Source organism: Pleurodeles waltl, chromosome 7 (assembly GCF_031143425.1).
Source record: "Pleurodeles waltl isolate 20211129_DDA chromosome 7, aPleWal1.hap1.20221129, whole genome shotgun sequence".
Classification (NCBI taxonomy): Eukaryota; Metazoa; Chordata; class Amphibia; order Caudata; family Salamandridae; genus Pleurodeles; species Pleurodeles waltl.
The window spans coordinates 541,330,584-541,357,057 of record NC_090446.1 but is presented as its reverse complement, the minus strand read 5'-3'; the positions used below and the strand labels follow the sequence as shown (position 1 = coordinate 541,357,057).

At 45.2% G+C, this 26,474-nt stretch overlaps 1 protein-coding gene across 1 annotated transcript in view; it reads right to left on the bottom strand.

The window, feature by feature from the left end:
• LOC138304316 (membrane-spanning 4-domains subfamily A member 4D-like) overlaps positions 1-25,947 on the bottom strand; it is a 301,440-nt gene extending 275,493 nt beyond the window's left edge. The window contains exon 1 of the mRNA XM_069244273.1: positions 25,810-25,947. The gene's annotated coding sequence lies outside the window, so the exon portion shown is untranslated. The remainder of the gene's footprint in view (positions 1-25,809) is intronic.
• Between the last annotated feature and the right edge of the window lie 527 nt (positions 25,948-26,474).

Sequence of the window (26,474 nt, the reverse complement as noted above, 5' to 3'; positions counted from 1 at the left end):
TTCTGTGTGTTTGTGCCTGTGTGGGCGCGCATTGTTTGTGTGTTTGTGCCTCTGTGCGAGTTTGTGTAATTGAATGTTGAACGGGCCTGCTGTTGTTGTTTTTTGTGCTCTGTAGCCACCATGACAATAAATTCCGGCTGTGTCAGCACATCTCACCCTTCATGCACCGGCCTTTCAGCTGACATGCCCTGCGCCCATTCACAGCTTTCAGCCTCTAGGCAGCGGCATGAGAGGGGCTGTTGGGCTCGGCTTACAAACATATTGAGCTCATTTACAAGCTGCAGTCAGTCAGTTGCAGAAAAAGCTTTCTATTTTATTTAATTTGTAGCTTTGCATTCTAGCTATTTTAACAGTGAGCTCGCTTAAGTCCCCCTCACATTACCCCTTCTCCTTGGAAACTTGCCAGTGCGTTTTATTGCAACTCTTCAGCTGTTTGTCCGACACTGGAAAGAAAGAATTCTTGGTTGGGCGCCAGGACTACTTCCACCACTGGTTGTAATGAGAGTGTTGAGTTACTGCAGCGTGTTATTTGGTGCTCCATGGTGCTTTAGGATTGGCCAGTAACACCGCCTTATAACACTGAATACTAGGAAACATGTTCACAGGTTGCAAAGATTCAACAGGGAAACAATTTTGCAAGCTGGATCACCGTCCATTTCAGCTTAACCCTTTGCCTCTAGGCCTTTTAACCACAGGACTAGACAAACGAATGTTGAAAATCAAGTTCTTTGCTGTTCACCAAAATATTTACTATCTCCACTTTCATCTACAAATCTAAGCTCTCCCTGTGCTTCCCCAGCCGGTGCATTGTCTTCCAATCTGAAGTTGTGGGACTGTGCATTTTGGTAGGAAACTTCAGTTTTTAGCCTCAACGAATCCTAGGTGAAGCTTTGAATTTTATCAATGCAATGGCAGAATCACTTCAAAGGGGCTATCAAGTAAAGACAGTCCTCTCCATTGTTCAAACATCATAAACATATACAGCCAGCAACTCTGATGGCGGGGTGGTGAATTGGAATTAGCATTGCAGATTTAAATTAGGATGCTAAATGGCAACATTTTCATTTTTGCTGCCATTAGAGGAAGAAGATAAATGGAAGTGCTTTAGTTATATGCAGGGCCAGCTGAATTATATGGCAGGATAACACCAGATTATGAGGCAGGGTTGACCAATTTATGTGACAAGAAAAGTCCAATTATTCATTTATAACGCCAATAGCTCTCTCAGAAATGTGAAACCTATTGCAATGCAAATGCTTGTTACATGATATGCACTTAGTGATCTGCATGGTACACGTTCTTTATAGCAGACATAGTGACCCTGTGCATTACCTTATGATAGAGTCAAAACTTCCACTAGACAGAACACCGATCTCTCTCCAGAAAGAACATTATTCACAGAGTTATCTTGACATTTATATTGTTGCCTGAAAATAGCTGGCAGTAAGGAATACCGACAGCAGGTGTTTTTAAAATCATAATACACTTGCAAACACGGTGCTCCAACCCGAAGTCAGCACCCAGCACCCAGTGCACCCTGCCTGGTACTGATTTTTGGTCATGGTAGAACACAGATCATGTGTGTGCACCATGACGTAGGTCTGTCCCACAGTAATGCAGTGTGCTTGAGTGTGAAGGGGCACACCAAGAGCTCCCATTTTGAATGTAGGGCCTACTGAGGTAACCTGGAGTTGAGTGACAGTAGTGCGGTAGTCGCAGCATATCCGTTTTGTGTTCAATGGATTCAGTAAGGTTAGTAAGCCTTTTTACCTGTGTAACTGCATAGATAACTCACCCCTGGCCTGCATGGACTGCATGTAGAGTCAGTCTGTGTGTGATACCTGCGCTTATGTTTGTGTGTGTGCTGGGTTTCATGTGTTTGTGGATAGAACATAACATGGAGGCTTATGTGTTTTTGGAAGACAAGGGCCTGGAGAGGCTGGTGACGACTGGTGACAACTGCAAACCCCTGCCAGCAGCTGTGAATTGTTAACATTGATGAGGGTTTGGATGGGACACACACACACTAAAGGGAGACAAGATAAGCATCCTTTGTGAAAATCAAAGAACTCTTTAATTACTGCAAGAGTTACTGGTCAGTGGGGCCTGGGCTCCTCACTGGGAAGATGGTGAGACAGAAAAGGTTGGCACTACAAAGGAATCTTGATAGATAATAAGGCTTAGACATTTGAACCTTTATATAGCGTATTACAGTGGAGGTTGACAACCTGGTGTGATCCCCCGAGACTCCCTTGGCCTGTGTTATTATGAGTCATTCAGCAATGGAGTAATTCCTGCTGTGGCACACTACCCTTTGACAAAAGGCAGTGCAGAGGCGAGAGCACTTACAAGGAGCTGACATACCCAACACCAATTTCAAAGGCCAGACACTAAGGGCCTTATATGAGTGTGGCGGTCTGAGGACCGCCACACTCGTGTTGACGGACAGACCACCGCCCTTCAGCGGTCTGACTGCCCTATTACAACCCTGGTGAGCTGAACTGCCAGGAGACGGGTGTCCCAGCTGGGAACATGGTTCCTGACAGCATGGCGGCAGTCAGAGTTATACTCAGCCTGGGCGGCGCTAAGCTCATCGCCTCCTGGCTGATTACAACACCCTCACCACCACCAGCCTTTCCATGGAAGTTTTACTGACATGGAAAGGCTGGCGGTGAAGTTGTGCTGAGGACCTCAGGCATGCTATGGGCATGGGCAGTGCATGGGCCCCCCTGCCCAGCACCAGCGGAATGCACACCGTATGCTTTGCAGTTGCTGGTTGATCCCCTCTGTGCTGCGAGATAGCACTTGGCTCCTTTAAGGGAGCCGAGTGCTATCTTGTAGCACTGTTCCTGCCAGTCTGACCGGCAGGACACATGGGCAAGACCAGAGTACCCTGTAAGAAGGAGGAGACAGCCTGGAGGGAGAGAGGCCCATCGGGGATTCTGAAGAGTATATCCTGGTGACCAGAGTGTAAGGTGCCTAGTCCAGTTGTGACCAGTACTATGAGGGAGCCATCCATTCGCTTGCAAAGTTCGTCAAACCTCCTTGGGGCTGAAGTAAAATTGTGTGTCGTCACTGGGTGTTGCAGATCTCATTTGGGCTGTTGTCCATGTCTGTGACCCCAGTGTGTCACGAGGCAGCCACTGGGACTGGTGGGACCATTGCTCACTGACACCAAGAATGTTGGGGATGTCACTTCTGCAGCCAAGATAACAGGCCATCACCCATGTTCGTGACTCCGAATACCAGCCAGGAGTCATTCAGACTGTTGGAGTTATACTGAGAGGATCTGGCCTGATTGGGAGTGTTGTTTATGTCTGTGCCCCCCACCCCATATGACTTGAGGGGGATACTAAGTCCATTGTGACTATAATTGTATTGCTACAGCCCCCACAACCCTTGTGAACAGGTCCAGAATTTGCTTGCTGTGACTGCCTCAGTGCACTAACGCCGCTGATTGTGGAAAAGTTGGGGAGAGAATCAACCTGGCCCTAAAGACCACTGCAGGGCCATAGCTCAGCAGTTTACTGTACTGAGATCCCAAAACTTTCAAGGCTAAAGCCAGACTTTGGTGGGCATCACTAGTGTGGGTGGCACCTCGGGTCACCAGCTAAAATTTGCTAGGGACACAAAGCTTATCACGTAGGAGAAGAGGGGGGAATTAGAGGTCCTGCAGGGAGGAACAGTGCCTTGATAAGTGTGTGTGTGCTTGTCTTGAGAGACTACTTGTGTGGATTATTTAGTTTGCTGTGTTTAGTGTGTGGCACTAGTGTGAGTGGCCCCTGGGTTCACCTGCTAAAATCCATCATGGATGACAAGTATAGCATGGAGAAGGAGGAGGGAGCAACAGGAGGACCTGTGATGGGACGCACACAGCCCAGACCTGTGAGAATGGGCTAGTCTTGAGAGACTACTTATGTGGAGTATTTAGTGTGCTGTGTTTAGTGTGTATATTAAATTCTGCTTTTTATACTAAAGATCAGCAGTGGACTGGACAGTCATCATGGGATCACTGTGGCATTTTGAGTTATAAGCCTTGCATACCTTGCACTAACCTCCCCCTGAGTAGCCTTTGATTGCTTGTCCTGCGCTATCACTGAGAGTCAAGTGCTGAAGTGCTAGTACCTGGCCCAGTTACTCACCATCCATAGCAGATTCGGCATCGGGTCATCAAGAATAAAAGCTCACAAGCCTCACGATTGAGCCCAGTAGCTCCTGCTTGCTCTGTGGCCCTCAGAAAGGGGTTCTGACAGTATTGCTTCCTGATTACTTTATTCTGTTTTAATAGTTCTTGTGTCAGAGCAGCTTAGGCTGAACTAGGAGACCAGTGAAGCTCCTACAGTACCACTAGTGTCACTTGCACAATATCATAAGAAAACACAATACACAGATATACTAAAAATGAAGGTACTTTATTTTTATGACAATATGCCAAAGTATCTCAGAGTGTACCCTCAGTATGAGGATAGCAAATATACACAAGATATATGTACACAATACCAAAAATATGCAGTATAGTCTTAGAAAACAGTGCAAACAATGTATAGTTACAATAGGATGCAATAGGGACACATACGGATAGGGGCAACACAAACCATATACTCCAGAAGTGGAATGCGAACCACGAATGGACCCCAAACCTATGTGACCTTGTAGAGGGTCGCTGGGACTATTAGAAAATAGTAAGGGTTAGAAAAATAGCCCACCCCAAGACCCTGAAAAGTGAGTGCAAAGTGCACTAAAGTTCCCCAAAGGACAAAGAAGTTGTGATAGGGGAATTTTGCAGGAAAGACACAAACCAGCAATGCAACAAAGATGGATTTCCAAACGAGGGTACCTGTGGAACAAGGGGACCAAGTCCAAAAGTCACAAGCAAGTCGGAGATGGGCAGATGCCCAAGAAATGCCAACGGTGGGTGCAAAGAAGCTGCTACTGGACAGTAGAAGCTTAGGATTCTGCAGGAACGACAAGGGCTAGAAACTTCCTCTTTGGAGGATGGATCCCCCACGCCGTGGAGAGTCATGCAGAAGTGTGTTCCTGTGGAAATACAGCCAACAAGCCTTGCTAGCTGCAAATCATGTGGTAAGGGTTTTTGCGTGCTGCTGTGGCCCAGGAGGGACCAGGATGTTGCCAATTGCGTCTGGGGACAGAGGGGGCGTCGAGCAAGACAAGGAGCCCTCTCAGAAGCAGGCAGCACTCGCACCAGTGCCAGAACAGGCCCTACGAAGAAGAGTGAAACAGTGCTCACCCGAAGTTGCACAAAGGAGTCCCACGCCGCCGGAGGACAACTTAGAAAGTCGTGCAATGCAGGTTAGAGTGCCGTGGACCCAGGCTTGGCTGTGTACAAAGGATTTCCGCCGGAAGTGCACGGAAGCCGGAGTAGCTGCATAAGTCGCGGTTCCCAGCAATGTAGTCTGGCGTGGGGAGGCAAGGACTTACCTCCACCAAACTTGGACTGAAGAGTCACTGGACTGTGGGAGTCACTTGGACAGAGTTGCTGGAATCAAGGGACCTTGCTCGTCATGCTGAGAGGAGACCCAGAGTACTGGTAATGCAGTTCTTTGGTGCCTGCGGTTGCAGGGGGAAGATTCCGTCGACCCACGGGAGATTTCTTCGGAGCTTCTAGTGCAGAGAGGAGGCAGACTACCCCCACAGCATGCACCATCAGGAAAACAGTCGAGAAGGCGGCCAGATCAGCATTACAGAGTTGCAGTAGTCGTCTTTGCTACTTTGTTGCAGTTTTGCAGGCTTCTAGCGCGGTCAGCAGTCGATTCCTTGGTAGAAGGTGAAGAGAGAGATGCAGAGGAACTCTGATGAGCTCTTGCATTCGTTATCTAAGGAATCCCTAGAGACAGAGACCCTAAATAGCCAGAAAAGAGGGTTTGGCTACCTAGGAGAGAGGATAGGCTAGCAACACCTGAAGGAGCCTATCAGAAGGAGTCTCTGACATCACCTGGTGGCACTGGCCACTCAGAGCAGTCCAGTGTGCCAGCAGCACCTCTGTTTCCAAGATGGCAGAGGTCTGGAGCACACTGGAGGAGCTCTGGACACCTCCCAGGGGAGGTGCAGGTCAGGGGAGTGGTCACTCCCCTTTCCTTTGTCCAGTTTCGCGCCAGAGCAGGGCTAAGGGGTCCCTGAACCGGTGTAGACTGGCTTATGCAGAAATGGGCACCATCTGTGCCCATGAAAGCATTTCCAGAGGCTGGGGGAGGCTACTCCTCCCCTGCCTTCACACCTTATTCCAAAGGGAGAAGGTGTAACACCCTCTCTCTGAGGAAGTCCTTTGTTCTGCCTTCCTGGGCCAAGCCTGGCTGGACCCCAGGAGGGCAGAAACCTGTCTGAGGGGTTGGCAGCAGCAGCAGCTGCAGTGAAACCCCTGAAAAGGCAGTTTGGCAGTACCCGGGTCTGAGCTACAGACCCGTGGGATCATGGGATTGTACCAACAATGCCAGGATGGCATAGAGGGGGCAATTCCATGATCTTAGACATGTTACATGGCCATATTCGGAGTTACCATTGTGAAGCTACACATAGGTAGTGACCTATGTGTAGTGCACGCGTGTAATGGTGTCCCCGCACTCACAAAGTCCGGGGAATTTGCCCTGAACGATGTGGGGGCACTCTGGCTAGTTCCAGGGTGCCCTCACACTAAGTAACTTAGCACCCAACCTTTACTAAGTAAAGGTTAGACATATAGGTGACTTATAAGTTACATAAGTGCAGTGAAAAATGGCTGTGAAATAACGTGGACGTTATTTCACTCAGGTTGCAGTGGCAGGCCTGTGTAAGAATTGTCAGAGCTCCCTATGGATGGCAAAAGAAATGCTGCAGCCCATAGGGATCTCCTGGAACCCCAATACCCTGGGTACCTCAGTACCATATACTAGGGAATTATAAGGGTGTTTCAGTATGCCAATGTGAATTGGTAAAATTGGTCACTAGCCTGTTAGTGACAATTTAGAAAAAAATGAGAGAGCATAACCACTGAGGTTCTGGATAGCAGAGCCTCAGTGAGACAGTTAGGCATCACACAGGGAACACATACATATAGGTCACAAACCTATGAGCACTGGGGTCCTGGCTAGCAGGGTCCCAGTGACACATAACAAACATACTGAAGACATAGGGTTTTCACTATGAGCACTGGGCCCTGGCTAGCAGGATCCCAGTGAGACAGTGAAAACACCCTGACCTACACTCACAAACAGGCCAAAAGTGGGGGTAACAAGGCTAGAAAGAGGCTATTTTCTCACACCTTCATGGACTTTTCTAGTGTTTTTGCCACCGTAAACCGCAAGATACTTTGGAATATGTTGGGGGATTTGGGTGTAGAGGAACTGCTGGTTATCCTCCTTTGGAAGCTTCACTGGAAAATCACGGTGAAAATTCGTTATGGTCCTGGTGGGAAAAGTGCTGGCTATATCATCTCTACTGAGGGTGCCCGCCAGGGTTGTATTTTAGCCCCCTTTTTGTATTTTGTGTATATTAATGGTTTGGAGGCATTTTTTTCAGCAGAAAAAAATTGATTAGCCAATAATAGGTAATTATTCCATTTCACTGCTTCTTTATGCAGATGATACTGTCCTCTTGGCCAGGACAGCAAATAGTTTACAGACAGTTCTCAACGCCTTCGTAGAATTCACATCCTCATTGGATTTGAAAGTGAATTAAAAATAAAACGTATGTTATGGTATGTGGCCCTACAACTACTAAGACTAAAATATTTTATCTACAGGGAAACGATGTGGAAACAGTTTCAGATTCTGCTATCTAGGGATCCTTTTTAACAATCCGTTAAAATGGGACCCTCTTGTTACATTGGGGGGTAAAAGTCAATAGAAAAGTTAAAGCACTCTTTCGTTTTGCAGCTAAGCCTGGCAAAAAATCTGTTAGAGAGTTACTGACCCTGTATAGAGCAAAATGTCTGGCAGTTGCATCCTATGGGAGTGGCGTTTGGGGATCTAGCAACTGTCCAGGTTGCAGAGAATGCTTGTCTTAGAAAACTGTTGATAGTTCAACAAGGGCCCACTATGCCTTTTTGTCGCTCAGAGGTGGGCCTAAATTACCTGAAATGCTTAATAGGTGTTGCCCCTCTATTACTCTGGGTCAAAATGTGGTCTTCAGATGAGTTAGAATTTTCCAGAACAATTACCTCTGACTACCTGTCTTTGTCTAATTATGATAAGATCCCATGGTTAGGATACGTTAAACGTGTCCTTGGAGAACTAGGTTTTATGGAATTTTTTTGATGACACAGCCCATATTCGTCCACATGCAAAATTGTTCTTAAAATCGGCATATATGGAAAGGTCGCTGGCTGGCCTGCCAATGATCTTCTACTTGGTCACAATGTTTGTATGATCTTAGTGAGACTGCTACTGTATCAGTGCTGCAATTGTATCTGTCATTTATTTCTAATCCCCAGCATAGATTTTATTTGACTAGACTACGTTTAGGTACTGTGCACTTTCTAGTGGCATTTCCTACTTAGGGAGGTTGGGCGGATAATCTACCCCCTTGTCCCTGTGATAATGCTATCAGCCAACTGACTGCTGCGTTTTTTTAAAACTTTTTTGTTTACTTTACCATTTCCCCAGGTTATCTTTTCTGCTTCCACAGCTCGGTGAGGCCACATTCTTTTCAAGATGGCCTGAGACTCCTGCATCCGCTGGAGTCCCAGGAGGTTTGTCTGGCCGTTCTTAATTTTACTAGAGAGGCTCTTTCTATTAGAAAACGTTATGGTTGCAGTCTAACAGCTATTTGAGCCAATATGTGAGATGTTGCTGAGAAGGACTTTTATCAACTATGTATCAGTGCTGTTCTTATTTTAACTGGTATTCGATTATTCATTTAAGACAATTTTTTTGTTTTTCTTATTATTCTGCTGATCAGGTTTTATTTTTTTATGTGTGCTTTTATGATTAGTCTAAATCGAATAAAGCTTTTATGATTGACTGACTGATTTGGTATTAGATGTAAAGATCTGTTATTTAGTTGTTGACTGGTTGTTGGGTTTGTAGGGTGGCAGGATTTCTTTTATTAATTATGAATCGTTTTTCTAAATAAATTAGTTGGTTAATGTGATTATTAATTATGTAAATTATTTTTTATTTGCATGATTTATTAGTTTCAATTGTATTTTTTAATTGATTGGCAAAATAGATTTTGTAGATTAACTGTATGTATTAATTAAATTATGCTTTAGTTTTTTGTGTAATAAATATATAGTATGTTTTTGAATTACTGAGCATTGTTTACTTTTTTATAATATTATTCTTACTTATTTTTTGGGTGTCTCTAGGCAAACGGGGCTGGAGGTGATATAATCTATTTTTATGCTGCATTTAATAAGGAACATTTTCAAATATATTTATTACCAATTGTAATTGTTAATTTAGCAATTTTAGTTTTTATTTATGTACATAAATTGTATAATGTTGAATACAATGTATATATTTGCTGAAATATATTGTACGCTTATCTCTTAATCACTTTATTTCGGTTCAAAGAACCGTACAAGTACAATATAAAACAGTAAATTCACATATGACATACAAAGGTAAAAACATAGTTCAGTGTAATACATTCCATAACTAATTCAACGCCACAGCACATTCCTTTAAAAGCTGATGCAAATGGTATATCTCCATGCTATCTCTAATACAAGAAAACAAAAAACTCAGTAAAAGTCCAAAGGTGGGATCAGAAAATGGGCCCACTATGTCATCCGGATTGATATTATAAACCTCCGGATTAAAACGTAAAGTACATAATGCATAAAATCTTTCAGAACATGCATATATTCAAAGAGTGTGCCTTTGTGGCAATGAATTTGCCTTGCCACAATGAGGTGAAAAACTTTGAGTGAGATTGAGTACACAATATTTCTCCTGTTGTCTGATTTACAGACTCTTAGTGCATGGCGTCTATCTCTGAGCCCAAACAGCCGACAGAGCGAAATAATCCAGCGTGCATGTTGTTTAGCTAAAGCACTGCAGAAAAATCATAGATGTTCGACATGCTCCTCGACATTACAGCCCATGGGCCACAAGGTGGCAGTAATAACATCTTTAGACCAAGTTCTAGTGAAAGAGGATGTTCTAACCTAATTAAAAAGACAGATAGGAGTCTCTTAGACTGCCCGAAGAAAAAGCTGAAATTTTGGAGCAGTAGACAAATTCTTAATAGAGAGTGTTAACAGTTTCTCTAGCACTGTTTGGCAGTGGCGTAGCGTGGGTTGTCAGCACCCGGGGCAAGGCAAGTAATTTGCGCCCCCTAACCCGTGGATTTTAGCACTCGAGTCTCCCGAGCGCGCCCCCCCCCCCCCATGTTGCGCCCGGTGCGGCCGGCCCCCCCTGCACCCCCCACGCTACACCACTGCTCTTTGGGATTGTGGAGGGTAGGAGCCAATATTCTCTCAATCTCAACCTGGTCAACCAGGCATTAATATGGGTTAGCCAAGGGATCACGTGCTCGATTATTAGCCAATATCTCCCTAAAACAGTGGTCTTCAAACTTTTTAATGCCGCGCCCCCCCCAGTTGAAAAGTAAAAATCATTGGGCCCCCCCTTCAGAATTTTTCACTATTATTTTAGAAAGATGGCAATGTTTAAATAGGTTTAATCCTATTTAAACATTGCAGTTAAGTACTGTTACATTTTTAAAACTGCAATAACATGCTTCTGCTTAAAACAAAGGCATGTTATTTGTATAATATTTCTTTTTGCCAGAGTTTGGCGCCCCCCCCTGGGATCACTTGGGGCCCCCAAAGGGGGGCCCGCCCCCCCAGTTTGAAGACCTCTGCCCTAAAACAAGCTCTGTAGGGCTCTAATTCTTCTGCTGTCTATAGAATGACCCAATACAAAATGGATTTTAAACAGGTAATATCTGAGAGTAGGCTAAAGTTGATTGATCATATCTAAACCGTAGTAAAGTGGCACTCTGGGAGTCTCAACAGGGTTTTAGTGAAAGAGGTGTCACTTCTATCTAATACATCAAGATTACAATAGATCCACAACTCGGCCCGTACAGAGCCATCCTGCGAGCTTAAGCTTTATAGAGCTTCAGGGATGGGGAAATCATTTAGGAGGCGGCCCTGTGGGCAACTCTAATGATTGCCCCAGGTCCATGTTTAAGTGTCAGTAAGCTTTTTGCATTTGGCCAGACCATTTGTGAGAATCGTTAAATCGTACCCCTAAATAATCAAACTCAGACACCCTATATAATATGGCTCCTTCTAAGACCACATTCCAACACACTTTTTTCCAGAGGCTGATCACTATATATTTAGTTTTATTGTTGTTGATTTCTAGTCTGTGATCTTTACAGAATAGGCTAAATCTCTCCAGCAGGATTTAAGCCCTGTGCAGTTTTGGACATGAGCAGTGCGTCATCTGCAAATAGCAGACCCGGCATCTTCAGCCTAGCGATCTTGTGGGCGTCTGCAGGAAAGTACCATCTTGCCTGGCATGTTACCCCCATTTTTCACTGTATATATGTTGTTTTAGTTGTATGTGTCACTGGGACCCTGTTCTCCAGGGCCCCAGTGCTCATAAGTGTGCCTGAATGTGTTACCTGTGTAGTGACTAACTGTCTCACTGAGGCTCTGCTAATCAGAACCTCAGTGGTTATGCTCTCTCATTTCTTTCAAATTGTCACTAACAGGCTAGTGACCAATTTTACCAATTTACATTGGCTTACTGGAACACCATTATAATTCCCTAGTATATGGTACTGAGGTACCCAGGGAATTGGGGTTCCAAGAGATCCCTATGGGCTGCAGCATTTCTTTTGCCACCCAAAGGGAGCTCTGACAATTCTTACACAGGCCTGCCACTGCAGCCTGAGTGAAATAACGTCCACGTTATTTCACAGCCATTTTACACTGCACTTAAGTAACTTATAAGTCACCTATATGTCTAACCTTTACCTGGTAAAGGTTAGGTGCAAAGTTACTTAGTGTGTGGGCACCCTGGTACTAGCCAAGGTGCCCCCACATTGTTCAGGGCCAATTCCCCGGACTTTGTGAGTGCGGGGACACCATTACATGCGTGCACTACACATAGGTCACTACCTATGTGTAGCTTCACAATGGTAACTCCGAATATGGCCATGTAACATGTCTAAGAACATGGAATTGCCCCCTCTATGCCACCCAGACGAGTTTCTGCCCTCCTGGGGTCAAGCCAGGCTTGTCCCAGGATGGCAGAACAAAGGACTTCCTCTGAGAGAGGGTGTTACACCCTCTCCCTTTGGAAAATGGTGTGAAGGCAGGGGAGGAGTAGCCTCCCCCAGCCTCTGGAAATGCTTTCTTGGGCACATTTGTGCCCAATTCTGCATAAGCCAGTCTACACCGGTTCAGGGACCCCTTAGTCCTGCTCTGGCGCAAAACTGGACAAAGGAAAGGGGAGTGACCACTCCCCTGACCTGCACCTCCCCTGGGAGGTGTCCAGAGCTCCTCCAGTGTGCTCCAGACCTCTGCCATCTTGGAAACAGAGGTGCTGCTGGCACACTGGACTGCTCTGAGTGGCCAGTGCCACCAGGTGACGTCAGAGACTCCTTCTGATAGGCTCCTCCAGGTGTTGCTAGCCTATCCTCTCTCCTAGGTAGCCAAACCCTCTTTTCTGGCTATTTAGGGTCTCTGTCTCTGGGGAAACTGGAGATAACGAATGCAAGAGCTCATCAGAGTTCCTCTGCATCTCTCTCTTCACCTTCTGCCAAGGAATTGACTGCTGACCGCGCTGGAAGCCTGCAAACCTGCAACATAGTAGCAAAGACGACTACTGCAACTCTGTAACGCTGATCCTGCCGCCTTCTCGACTGTTTTCCTGGTGGTGCATGCTGCTGGGGTAGTCTGCCTCCTCTCTGCACTAGAAGCTCCGAAGAAATCTCCCGTGGGTCGACGGAATCTTCCCCCTGCTACCGCAGGCACCAAAGAACTGCATCACCGGTCCCCTGGGTCTCCTCTCAGCACAACGAGCGAGGTCCCTTGAATCCAGCAACTGTGTCCAAGTGACTCCCACAGTCCAGTGACTCTTCAGTCCAAGTTTGGTGGAGGTAAGTCCTTGCCTCCCCACGGCAGACTGCATTGCTGGGAACCACGACTTTTGCAGCTACTCCGGCTTCCATGCACTTCCGGCGGAAATCCTTTGTGCACAGCCAAGCCTGGGTCCACGGCACTCTAACCTGCATTGCACGACTTTCTAAGTTGGTCTCCGGCGACGTGGGACTCCTTTGTGCAACTTCGGCGAGCACCATTTCACGCATCCTCGTAGTGCCTGTTTCTGGAACTTCTGCGGGTGCTACCTGCTGCTGAGAGGGCTCCTTGTCTTGCTCGACGTCCCCTCTGTCTCCAGACGCAATTGGCGACATCCTGGTCCCTCCTGGGCCACAGCAGCGTCCAAAAACCCTTTTTGCACGATTTGCAGCTAGCAAGGCTTGTTGGCTGTATTTCCACAGGAAACCACTTCTGCACGACTCTCCACGGCGTGGGGGATCTATCCTCCAAAGGGGAAGTTTCTAGCCCTTGTCGTTCCTGCAGAATCCTAAGTTTCTACTGTCCAGTAGCAGCTTCTTTGCATCCACCGTTGGCATTTCTTGGGCATCTGCCCATCTCCGACTTGATTGTGACTTTTGGACTTGGTCCCCTTGTTCCACAGGTACCCTCGTTTGGAAATCCATCGTTGTTGCATTGCTGGTTTGTGTCTTTCCTGCAGTATTCCTTTATCACGACTTCCTTGTCCTTTGGGGAACTTTAGTGCACTTTGCACTCAATTTTCAGGGTCTTGGGGAGGGCTATTTTTCTAACCCTTACTATTTTCTAATAGTCCCAGCGACCCTCTACAAGGTCACATAGGTTTGGGGTCCATTCGTGGTTCGCATTCCACTTTTGGAGTATATGGTTTGTGTTGCCCCTATCCCTGTGTGTCCCCATTGCATCCTATTGTAACTATACATTGTTTGCACTGTTTTCTAAGACTATACTGCATAGTTTTGGTATTGTGTACATATATCTTGTGTATATTTCCTATCCTCTCACTGAGGGTACACTCTGAGATACTTTGGCATATTGTCATAAAAATAAAGTACCTTTATTTTTAGTATAATGTGTATTGTGTTTTCTTATGATATTGTGCAAGTGACACTAGTGGTACTGTAGGAGCTTCACTCGTCTCCTAGTTCAGCCTAAGCTGCTCTGCTAAGCTACCATTATCTATCAGCCTATGCTGCTAGACACCCTATACACTAATAAGGGATAACTGGGCCTGGTGCAAGGTGCAAGTACCCCTTGGAACTCACTACAAGCCAGTCCAGCCTCCTACAGCGTCATTCTCGCAAACCTGCACATGTGAAATACAAACATTAATGAACAACAGGAAGAGAGTGGGAGCTAGGAAGCATCCCTGGCAGACACCTCTTCTAATAAGAATATCATCCATGGTCTCCCTTCCCAGTCCCTACCTGACCCTAGCAAAATGTTCTGAACATAGTTGCTAGATAAGCGAGTGCAGGCCAGCAGGAATCCCAATTTTCCCCAAATCTCCCAGAGTTTTGGCCTTGGGATGAGGTTGAATGCGACCCTCAAGTATACAAATGCAACAAAGAGCAATCCCCTGTCAATATCAGTGATTTTCTATTTCTAGTCAAGAACCCCAGGACTTGATCAATCATGCTGGTCTTGACAACAAAACCTTCCTGAAAGTACAACAGCACTTTTTCGGACCGTATCCATTTCCATACCTTTACCTTGAATAGCTTCCTATAGATATTTTGGATATTGTCAATGAGTCGTATGGGCCGATAATTGCCTGGAGCTTATCTGTCTCCCTTTTTATAAATAGGTAAAATGTCTGCACCTTTCTAGGAGAAAGGTACTGGAGCACCTGCTGCTAGAGCGTTGGAAAGGCAATTTATATAGGGATCCCAAATCAAGGGTTCAGAGCAATATAAATCAGAGAGGATTCTGTCAGGGCCAGGAGCTTTCCCTGCTTTTTGAGCCTCAAGTGCATACAAAGTTTATTCCAATATAAATACTACCAGTACATCTTCAATGGCTTCAGAGGTAGAGGGGGTCTTGCAGCTATTATACTTCTTCATGCAGGATGGGTCTGCATAGAGATCAGAAAATGTTTAACCCACTCTAATGTGGGTATGTAGCAATCTGGACAAGCATAATCCCTATGTCCATCGTGGGTGATCAAGTGCCAAAACCATCTACATTCCTGACGTTTGCTGCTTCCAACAGGTCGTCCCAAACCTGAGCTTCCCACAGGGATTTGCTGGTCTTAATAGCCTTCGTATACTCCTTTCTAGTGGTAGTAATACCAGTCCTTATTTTGCTCCTTACAGCATCCACCAAAGCTGTTTTTGCCTCCCTGCAGTGATGGTTGAACCATTCATGTGTCTTGGGGAGAATATTACGGGCCTTAACCTCTTTGACGAATACTCTCCCCAGGTTAGCAAACAGATCTTCATGTACAGTCAGGATCTGAGAAGTTGTATAGACCTGGGTTTTAAGTTTATGAAATGCTGCACAGGCCTAGTTATCTATTTCTTTTAGGGCCCTTGCAGTATTAAATAAGGCTGCTCATTTCACATTCTGTCTGTTGTTTACCAGGGCTGTTGCAATAAGTTATGATGTCTTGGGGCAAGATATTTCCCTGATCTGTGACCCCTTTAAAAACAACAGAAGAGGAAAGTGGCCACCATCATGGCAATCTATGACCACAATTTTGGCCATTTCATGCCAAATTCTCATATCTTACACATTGTAATAAATTTCATTTTGATAATCACCCCTCTTAAAAGTTGGTTTTGTTTTAAATAAAATCAGAGGGTAAGCGGCTGTTATATGCATCTTCCTGGAAATGGGTTAAGAAGGGATTCCCCAGCATTCATCCTCTGCCTTTATCAGATCTAGCATAGGGGTGTAAAGCTCAAAACAAGAATTAAAATCACCTGCTATGGCCAAGTGGGATCCCTCCTCATAAGCTTCTGAGTGAATTAAAAGATTCCAGGGTCTGAGAGAGATTATTTAAGGGGGACAACCTATTGTAAATATTAACCTGTACATTCAGATTCCCCACACTTTGGTATTATTTTTAGGGCAAGGAATCAGTTTTAATCACCTTGATTAGGCAGTTGAGTCCTATTTTGATCCATACAGCAAGCCCTCTGGAAGGCCTTCCTGCAACCGAGGGTATTGCCTCTTTGCTACTGCCCAGGTCTCTTGGAGGGTACAGATATGGAAACCATCAAATGCCTCCCAAGTTCTCATCTGCCACTTTCATTTTAATACCAGTTATATTCCAATGTAATAACTGTAAAAAGTAAGGAGAATGTTGGGAGGTAGTGTTGGGGACCAGTTCATGCATTGGCTCTTAGGGCGGGCAGATTGCAGACATTCTTCTCTATATCAACGGGGACGGTAGCCATACAATCCCCAGTGGGAAGCTGCTCGACCCGATAAGAGGCAAGAGGTAATTTAACTACCAAAGGAACTGGAGAGCCAGTCAAGCAGGCATAACCCACTATGAGGGGGATAAGCAGGGAAGCTCAATTTTTCTGGCCTGCACTAGACCTTGCATTACTGGTGGAAGTCTTGACAGCCACTGGGAGCCTCAGCCTAAAGCAGATTTCTGACTTTGGAAAGGGGGGATACACTGAGCTAATAAATTAGCCCCCCCTACCAACTCTGGGGCTGCAAGTTTAAGCTCAATAAAATCCCACTGACCATCATATGATCTAATACGTCTCGCATACACAATATCAGAATGGACAATTGAGTAACAGTGTCTAACATTTCTAATCCAATGCAAGACTTTGTTTATCAATGAGTTCCTTTCTTCAATACAGCAAGGGGTAATTTGGGAACCTTTGACATGAAAATAGTATGTCCTATTTGAGGCCTTAAAGTACTTGAGTCCTTAGATAACAAAATGGACCTTTGGGATATAGGGCAGCTAGGAATCACAGGCATGGTAAGCAAGTTAGCTCATGGTAGAGAGCATAGACGCGAAGCAATAGCAGAGGCAGTTTCCATTGGCATAGGCAACTCCTTGGTCTTGCCTATGCCAACACCTTACTCTGCATAAGGGGTGGAAACTTATAAGGTTGAAAAGAAAGAGCACAGTTAAATCTGACTCCTAAATTCCTAGCCAACTCTACTCGGGCAGTGAAGGCGTAAGGTTGCTTGCCCACCAGATCTGGTGGGTGGAAATACTATTTTTTTCATATAATAGAATCTCCCTTTTGTCTGCATAACACTTTAGATGGTTATGTTCCATCCAACAGGAGATACTTATAAAAAAAATTTAAAAATTAGTTCAGAATCAAAACATTCCTGTCAAGAGACACAATCAATTGAGTATGATCTGCATAAAAGGTGTTAGAAATGCCAAACGAGTTGATTAAAGTAATTAAAAGATTTATAAACACAAAACAATGTCAGTCTGAGTGATGAGCCCTGCGAGACCCGATACCTCAGGGATTTTTCTACTGAGATAAATAGACCAATGGATACCACCTGCCTTCTATTTGAAAGAAAAGGCTGGAACCGTGTCCAAACCTGGCCACATATGCCAATTTCCCTGGGTCAGATGCTGCAGACAATTCTAATAGGAATAGCACAGCATTCTAACCCTTATCCAGTGTGACTTTAATTGTTTCTGATGCTTCTAGAAGAGCAGATTCTGTGGAGGCCCTGGACCTACACCCCAACTGTGAGAGGTAGAGAATGTTTACATTTTCAAGTAAGTCCATTATTTGTTCATTGACTAACTTTTGTAGCATTTTGGAAAGAGCCGGAAGCAGGGGACTAGGCCTCAAATGAGAGGAAATACTTGGATCAGCTGCTTGTTTTATCAATAAAGATTTAACAACAGCCAGCTCCCAAGGCTCTGGCAGCACCACCAGAGTAAGAGGTGCTTAAAATACAATTAATCACAGCACATTTTGCTTGAAGACAAACGTGTTGAGGAACAGCCATAGTGTACTTAGGAAGGAAGGTACCCTGTAGTGCGCATTGAAAACTATCAGGCCCAACAGGGTTATTAGCAAAGCCCATCTAAATCATATCAATGTTTTCCTAGAAGAAGTTGTAGAGATTATAGCACATTGTTTGATATAGTAAAAAAAATCAGATGGAGTGGGAGTAGTGAATTTAACGCCTCCAAGTTAAATTTTTTAATGTGTATGTTTTTACATTTGTTAACATAATTTTGTGATTTAACTGTAAAAGATATCTTAAACTAAAGTACTTTTGTATTATTGTTTGGAGAAATGTTTTTATTTTCATAATTTTTTGTTTTACAATTTTGATATCAGTACTAAATATTGGTATATTTTATTTACATTTAACTATTATTTGTATTTATTCTAAATACATATTTATAACGTTTGTAAGTTCTAACATTTTTTTTACATATTTAGTATATAAGTTGATATTTTTTTAAGTTACGTTTGAAATGCAATTTATTTTCTGCTGATATTTTGGTTTTCTACATTTTTGTCTTAATTATTTTTTACTTTACATATGTTAAGTCTTCAAAAATTGTTTGTGCCATACTTTGTATGTGTTATTTTTGTTTGGATAGCCTGTCATACAATTGTCCTAGGGAGCTGCTATTGTTTTAGTCAGTGCGGGACCTCATTGTGAAATCTAGACCGACCATTGCTGGGAGACTATTAGAATGTCAGAGGATTAGATGACACTTCACAAGAAAGAAGTAGTTGCCGGGCATGGCCTGGGCGAAGACGGCGGTGGTCACTTGAATCAGTGCACCGGTGCTAACTGCCTGCTGCCTGTTGAACCTGTGGTGCCACCTGTGCCTCCCCAAAACTTATGACAGCACAGCTGTGACCCTGTGGTGGGATGCCTTAACGATCGGGACACCTGCAGTCAGTGACAACCAACGGTAGTGCTGAGACTGGCTCTGCGCAGACAGAGAAGGACGCTGAAGGCAAGATGCCAACTGCCAGTACATCTTATTTCAACAGTGCCCTCTGCAGCTTCCAGGTCCCCTGACCTGAAGGTACTGCAGTGGATTATCCCTGGGCAGATACAGACGCGCTGTGGGGGTGGACTCCTTAGGAGGCCGGTAGCCTGCCTCTTGACTGCTGAGTACTCTTGTGTTGGAAGGAGCAGAGTTGAGTGCGGCCCAGCAGGGTAAGGCCTGCTAAAGGCTGGTGTGAAGTTATCAGGCAGTAAATGCAGCCAAAAACAAAAGGGAAGTGCGGACATTAATAAGGGGTGCTCATGCTTGGGGGATCAGTGTGGAAGCTCTGTACTGCCCTGCCTACCTGCTGGGGCCTGGGTTCAGCACGCCCGACTCTTGGGACTCAGCTGAAGGGTGGGAGGGTTTTTGCAGAGAGTGTGGTCCACAACCTTCTAGGGGCAGCCTCTAACGAACATGGGGGAGTCTTGGACAGCTTATGAAGCAGTGGCCGCAGTACTGTATTTTTATAGGTAGCTTTCTGACATCGGAGTGTAATTGACTGCAATATTGGGGTGGGGGGGTGGAACCAAAGCCCTCTCCTTCTTTGGCCCTTCTGTTGCAGATTAGAGGCCCACCACCACTATAGTGGGCCCAAAGCTGGCCAGGATGGTACTAGGTGCGCAACCCATGCAGGAACTGGGGGAGAGCCAGGGGCCATATCAAGAGTCTTTGGATACCAGGTTGGATGCCCACACAACCGAAATCATAGGGACAATCCTGGAAACCAAGTCTACATTGGAGGCCAAGATTAACTTGTGGTCCTAGACTTCAACGTACTGTACTTAGACTAGGAAACTGACAGACAAGCTGGCAGAGGTGGAGTCCACTCTTGTGCAAATCGGCCTAACCATGAATAAGACCCAGGCCCAACTAACCACCCTACAAAAAGAGGTGACCTTCCTCATAGACAAGTTTGTCCATGCGGAAGGGTGCTTCAGATGCAACAGTAAGCTCATAGTGGGAGTGTCTGTACAGTCAGAGGGTCCGTATGGAGCTGTTTGAGGAAGAAAGGCTTCTATCAATGGTACTAGGGGGCAAGGTGCCCAAGCTCTACACACTGGATCCCCGGCAGGCCACCAGCCCCTGGACGCTGCTTTGACTGATAGTAGTGCAGCTGTTTAATTTTTGAGACAGAAACAATATTCTGCAAGTGGCCAGGAACCACGGACCTTGGAGCCTACTGTGGAACTTCGTGATCAGTTATCCTAACTATATCACCACTGGGCAAAGGCAATGTGAGAAATTCTTTGTGGTGAAGAAACACTTGAGGCCCTCCTAAACCTAACTGCTTTGGTGGCACGGGTGTGGAGTTATGGCAGCAAGACAGCTGGGCTGGAGCGACAGAGTTACCCTGGAGACCCCCCTAGAGGCCACTGAATTATTCAAAAACCTTCAATTGGTGGAAGGCCATTGTAAATGGGATCTTCTAGGTATCACCAAGCTGGGTGACATATGGGTGGAAAATGGGCTGATATCCTTTCCTGACCTGCAGAGGGAATGAAAAGCTTACAGGGAGTCAATACTTAAGCTATCCCTGGGTTCTGCATATTCTACCGGGATACAGGGATCTACTACAGGACGTAACAGAGAACACTAGAATATAAAGCAGTGGAAGCCCTCTTAATGTAACACATCATATCTCAGATCTATAGCACCCCATTGTTGCATAGTTTCCCTCCACTGACCACGTTGAAAGATGGAAGGACACAGGACCTTGAGAAACTAGAGGGAGGGAGGCCTGCCGCCCCCCTATGGTGGTGGCTACAAAGATGGGCTTCTGCTTGGTTCAATTAAAGATCATTCACATGACCTGTTATACAGATCAAGGCTAAATCGTATGGGGTGGATGGATAGGGAGCTTTGCCTTTAGGGCTGCAACCAAGTGGGACATTGCTACACACCCTATGACACTGTCCCCAAATACAGAGCTTTTAGCAGGCAGTCACTCACATATTGTCCTCGTGATTGGGGATGAATTGGCCCTTACCCCTCAATTCGTAGCTCTGGCAATATTGGGGCGAACAGCCCTTGAATATATACACACTCCTCCTGTGCAACTTGACGCTGGACGTTGTGAGGTGTGTTGTAATACTGCTTTGGAGGAGTGTGGTAGTGCCTACACTAGGCCTCTGGAAGATCAAAATGGTGTGGTGTATGAGGGCAGAGGATATGGTGTATAAGGCCAGGGAATGACCCAGGAAACTTGCTAAGATATGGGAACTCTGACGCTCCTGGGAGGGTTTACCAAGCTGGAGAGGGAATTGTGCCTGAGGGAGCAGCCTGGGAATAGACACAGAGGAGGCATCTCCTAGTCCTACAAGACTAGAGGGAACTTCCATCAGCAAATGGTATACTGTTTTTTATTTCCATATTTCACTTTTATGGTGTTTGTGATCCATGAGTGGTGTCTTGTCCTGTATGCCTACTGTTGACTCTTAGTTTATTGTTTGTATGTTTTCTGTTACATGAAAGCAAATAAAAATAAATTAAGAAAAAAAGTAGTTGCAAAGTGAACCGAAGGCAAGAGAATATCTGTTTAGACTGAGAGAAAGATCTTTGTCTTTGAAGGGTTGAGCCAAATCCATTGGATTGATCTGGAAGGTGAGCTAGTACCTGCGCCTAGCAAGTACCTATCTATTAAATGACCTTTGCAAGAGAGTTATATCTTGAGGTACGCCTCATTAAATGATGGTTAAAATGACAGGAATGCCGTATGTAAACGTATTCAGTTATTATAATACTTCAGATCATCACACGTGTTGGGATGTGGCAAAAGAAGACTTTGACAAAGTCTGATATGCAACTTCTCTTACTTTTTGAGGATCTCTCTGAAGATGTTTTCAATTCCACATTCCACACCTAAAAGTAAATGTGTTATCACTCACTGTAGAGTTAGATGTTTGTAACTTCTCCGACTGAAGAAACATGCTGTTCTCTTCGATTAATTTGCTTTCCTCCAGCTCCTCACATCATGACCCAGGTTCAGACCCAATTCAGGAGGCTACAGGGCAGACGCGATAATGGACTGCAAACACTGTGGCTGAGATCACTTTCATAGGTGTCCTGTGGTTAGTCCTCCTACGGCTCTGCAATCAGGGCCAGGCAAAGCGTTTTCCACACTTGACTCTGAGGACAGTAAGAGTCAGCAGTTACAGGTTTCTCAGGAAGGAATTGTGTGGGGCATGAGTTCACAGCCCAACAATCAAACTGACACAATAGCCCATTGCTTGTGTTTCAGAAAAATAAAGTATTTTTTAATTTTACAGCAGGGCTCAAAAATATACTATTCACTCAAGCTAACAGGATTGTTTTCGCTATACAATTCAATCAAGTAAACAGGAATGTTTTCCCACTTCCGTGTGACCCTAATTATATCTGTCCAGCAGTGACTATAGTGGAAGCATGAGTAAGGCTCAGGTGTAGATGACAATTCCGGGCGCATCAATGTGCAGTTAGTTCAATCCGTTTCTCTGGTTCTTATCCCTGGTGATGTAGTGGGTAGGAATTTATTCTTTCATTCCTTTATGCACTGCTAGCGCAAACCAATCATCTCAGCTCTACTTCAGGTGGAGATCCAAAGTGATCGCCTGCAGTTCAACAGCAGCTGAGGATGTTGAGGGTGACCCATGTTTGCTCTGAATGAGGCCACCAGGGATGGTCTGGTGTTAATTGACATGCCGTGGCACCACTGCATGGGCACTTGTCAGAGCAGCTGTGGTCCCCCAACCCAGGCCAGTGAGAACATTGAGACAGTTCAGGATTAACTGTGCTGAAAGCAAGGCAGATGCAGCCCAACATGAGCAACAGCACAGCAAAGACAGACCCAAACTGGGCCAACAGCGAGGCAGATGCAGACCGACATGGGCAACAGCACAGCAAAGACAGACCCAAACTGGGCCAACAGCGAGGCAGATGCAGCCCGACATGAACTGACAGAGAGGTAGGTGCAGCCTGCCTCCGGCTAATACGCAGGCTCGATGCAGCCTTCGTAGGCTGATGTGTGGACGTATGTAAACATTTTTGAAAGACAATGTGTCCAAAATCTTTCGCCGGTCTGCAAATGCTGAAGTATTTCCCCCATTTTCCAATCCTGAGACTGCTATCTGCCATATTCAGAAAGTCTCATAGGGCTTTAATGGAGTAGCAGTGGGTTTTCCAAGTCCATTACTAGAAAGGTCTACACTGTAACCTGTGCCTGGTCATGAGAAGAAAGAAGTAGTTCTATCATTGCTCGGAGCAGAAGGACCTGGAAAGTTTCTTGGGTTTTTGCTTGCTTTAAAATTAGAGAACATGCTTCCGGTTCTTGCAGGCTCTATGGACCAGGCCTTTTAAGTTCACTACGAGGAGATTTTGTCTCCTAGAGGGTCATTTCATTAGAAAGCTTGTCTACACCATGCACATTAATTTGTCTAAACAGACCAGCCTGTAAGCTGCCACTCTTTCTACTTCCCAATAGCTGCAGCTTTAAGTTACCCCCATATATAGTGATACCTACGAAAAACCTCACTTGAGGGTCCATCTGTGGTATAAGCTCCAAAGCACTCATGGCCCTCCTGCATCTCAGACCCAGAAAACAAAGGGCCTGATTTAGAGTCTGGCAGAAAGTTTTACTCTATCACAAATGTGACAAATATTGCATCAACCGTATTACGATTGCATAATATACCATAGAAATCGTATTATGGCAGATGGGATATCCACCATGTTTGTGACGGAGTAACCGATCCGCCAAACTCTAACTGGGGCCCAAAGTCTCAGCTTGTTCATAAGGGATTTAGTAGGTTCCTGCTTACCTATCGAGGTCTCCTATCAGTATACCATTCCCTCAGTAAAGTCTCACTGTTTTAAGAGCTGAGGCCTGCATCTAGCGCTTTGGGGGCTGGATACTCCATCCCAAATGTGGCAGATGATCCATCTGCTATATTACAAGTGCATTAAAGCCTATGGCACTTGTAATATGGCAGACAGAATATCCTGCTTATCAAACTCTAAATAAGGCCTCTTTCTGCTAATTTGCCTACCTCCACAGATACAATATCCAGCAGATCTGCCCATATGGGATAGTCGAAGAGTCTACAGTGAACTGATACAGTCTTCTTTGGCATCCCGCTGTTCAAAGAGCATCAGGTTCCTTCTAGATTTGTTTATGATCAGATCATGGGGAAGAGGCGTTCCAAAGTCTGCAATGCTGGGAGTGCATTCTATCACCCATGGAGACACAAATCTTCTATCTAGGGATGACTTAATAACTTACTTAGGTAGAACCCTGCAGGGGACATAACTCCCCTGCTGAATGTTATGGTCTCTCATGCTCTGGCATCATTGCCTTCAGTGAGCCAACTCTTATGTACTGCAGTCATGGCCTGTGTGTTAGAGCCTTGTGAGTCACCGCAAGCCCAGTCAGACCTACAGTCCCGACTCTAACTTCTGATACTGGGTGTGGACTTGATTAATACAATCAAATAATAACAAAAAGGGTGACTGTGTAAATAATGAGACCCCACGGAGTTCAGTGGTGTAGTTTCCCCTCACCTTAGGCCAAGTCCCTGTTTTACGATCGAGCATCAACATCAAAAATATTTTGCTATAAAAATATCGGAACAAAAATAAAGAGTAGCAAAATGTCATGAAGATAAGAAAATAGAGGTAAGAATAGTTGTATTATTCTTAACTCCACAGCTAGGTACTTGGAATAAATATACATCCTCAAGGTATATATATGTGAAGATAATATTATAGGAAATCCATGCTAATCTCTTCAGTACACCAATAAAAAGATATTTGAAAACATCAACGAATCCCCTCAGTTAAAGATCACCGTCACTTAGCTTTCTAGTGGTACACACTGAAAAAAAATATACCTTTTATCAAACAGAAACAGGAACACTTGTAAAAATATTTTAGGGAACTAATCTCAAAACTATAAAAAAAAAAAAAAAAGAAACAGTCAAAACCTGCTAAAACGCCAAGTGAATCATCAACAGAGTGGAGACAGTACAACGTTAGAGCACACAGTTAGGAGCAGGTTTGCATCTTCGCTCGCCACCCTTCTGCAAAACTCGTCTACAGTTCGGGTTGTTGTTTCCTAATATTCACAGCAGTCATGCCTGCCAGATTTACAGCCAAAAGCATACAAACCCACGGGAAAGAAAGAAAGAAAGAAAGATACCCAGAACCGAACTCGCAGATTAGCAGGGGCATAGAGATTAGGGGCAGCTACTTCGGCCCTGCTGACTTCCTGCAGCAGAACTGAGGGTGTATTAGTAAGACTTCTAAAACGTGACAAACCTATGTACAGAACATGCAAAATATGACATATAAAACAACTAAATTACTTAGGAAAGGGGGGTCTCGGTGCTCCCCTGTCAGCTTATAACAGAGCTGCCACGGCAGAGCTTCCAGTGATTTCAGTTGTGGTTAGTAATGAGTTAATGGTCTCGTTCGAAGCAAACTGTTTACTCGCTAGTCTTTAAAACTCCTCCTCTCTGGACCCTTTCTCGTCTAGGCGCCCCGGCTGCCCCTCACCATGTCACTCTCAGCTGTAAACATAGGGGAGCGTGGCCGAACCGCGACTCCGAGCAGAGCTCACAGGGCACGTAGGGGAAAGAGGATGGATTCAGAGAGGGGCGGATGGGCACCCCACTGAACAAGGAGAGATTACACTATATATACTCGTTTACAAACTTAAAGACATACGTTTTTGGATCCATTCTAACCATTCACTTTCTGTCGCAACATATTAGTTCCTAGCTTGTCTTTGCCCAGATGGCCTCTACATAAACTAACTCTCCCGTCAACAGAGGGCCTTTCTTACCTCCACCGGTTAGTGCGCAGCCTGTGGTTGCTTCAGTTGCCGTTGCCTGTTGTTGTCGGAGATCGCAGTTGGGATGCTGGACAGAGAGACAGAGGGGGAGGGCTTCCGGGTCCTCAGCATCTGCAATGCACGCGCTTCTTCGTGGGAGCCAGAGAAACCTAATATTGGGGCGGCTCCGACGTCGGCTGCGCAAGCAGTCAGCTGAGAACGGGAGGAGTCGCTTGAACTGATTTGAGGGTAGAACACTGCGAAATGATAACGGTTTTACTTAGGCAACCGAGAAACTGATCTGCCATTTATTCAAGTGACACCTACAGTGAGCAGGTGCACTGATAACGGGGCTCTGGACTGTGAGAGGCCCACTGCACTACAGTTAACATTTTATTCTGTTGAACGCTGAGTCTAGGAGAGCCCATTTCTCATGTTTGCATTCCGGTGCATCGCACCGATGAATAGATGTCTACAGTGGTGTAACAAAACTTGAGGGGCTCCCTGCACAGTACATGGATGCCCCTACCCCTCCTCCGGACTCACTCAGGACCTCTCAGGTCATGGTATTGTGCTGAGGGGGCCCCATAGGAGATCCCCCACCGCCCCGCCGTGGCCTTTGTTACGCCACTGCTCCTAAAATGGGTTTAGTACATTGTCTAAATATGTTTTTCTGT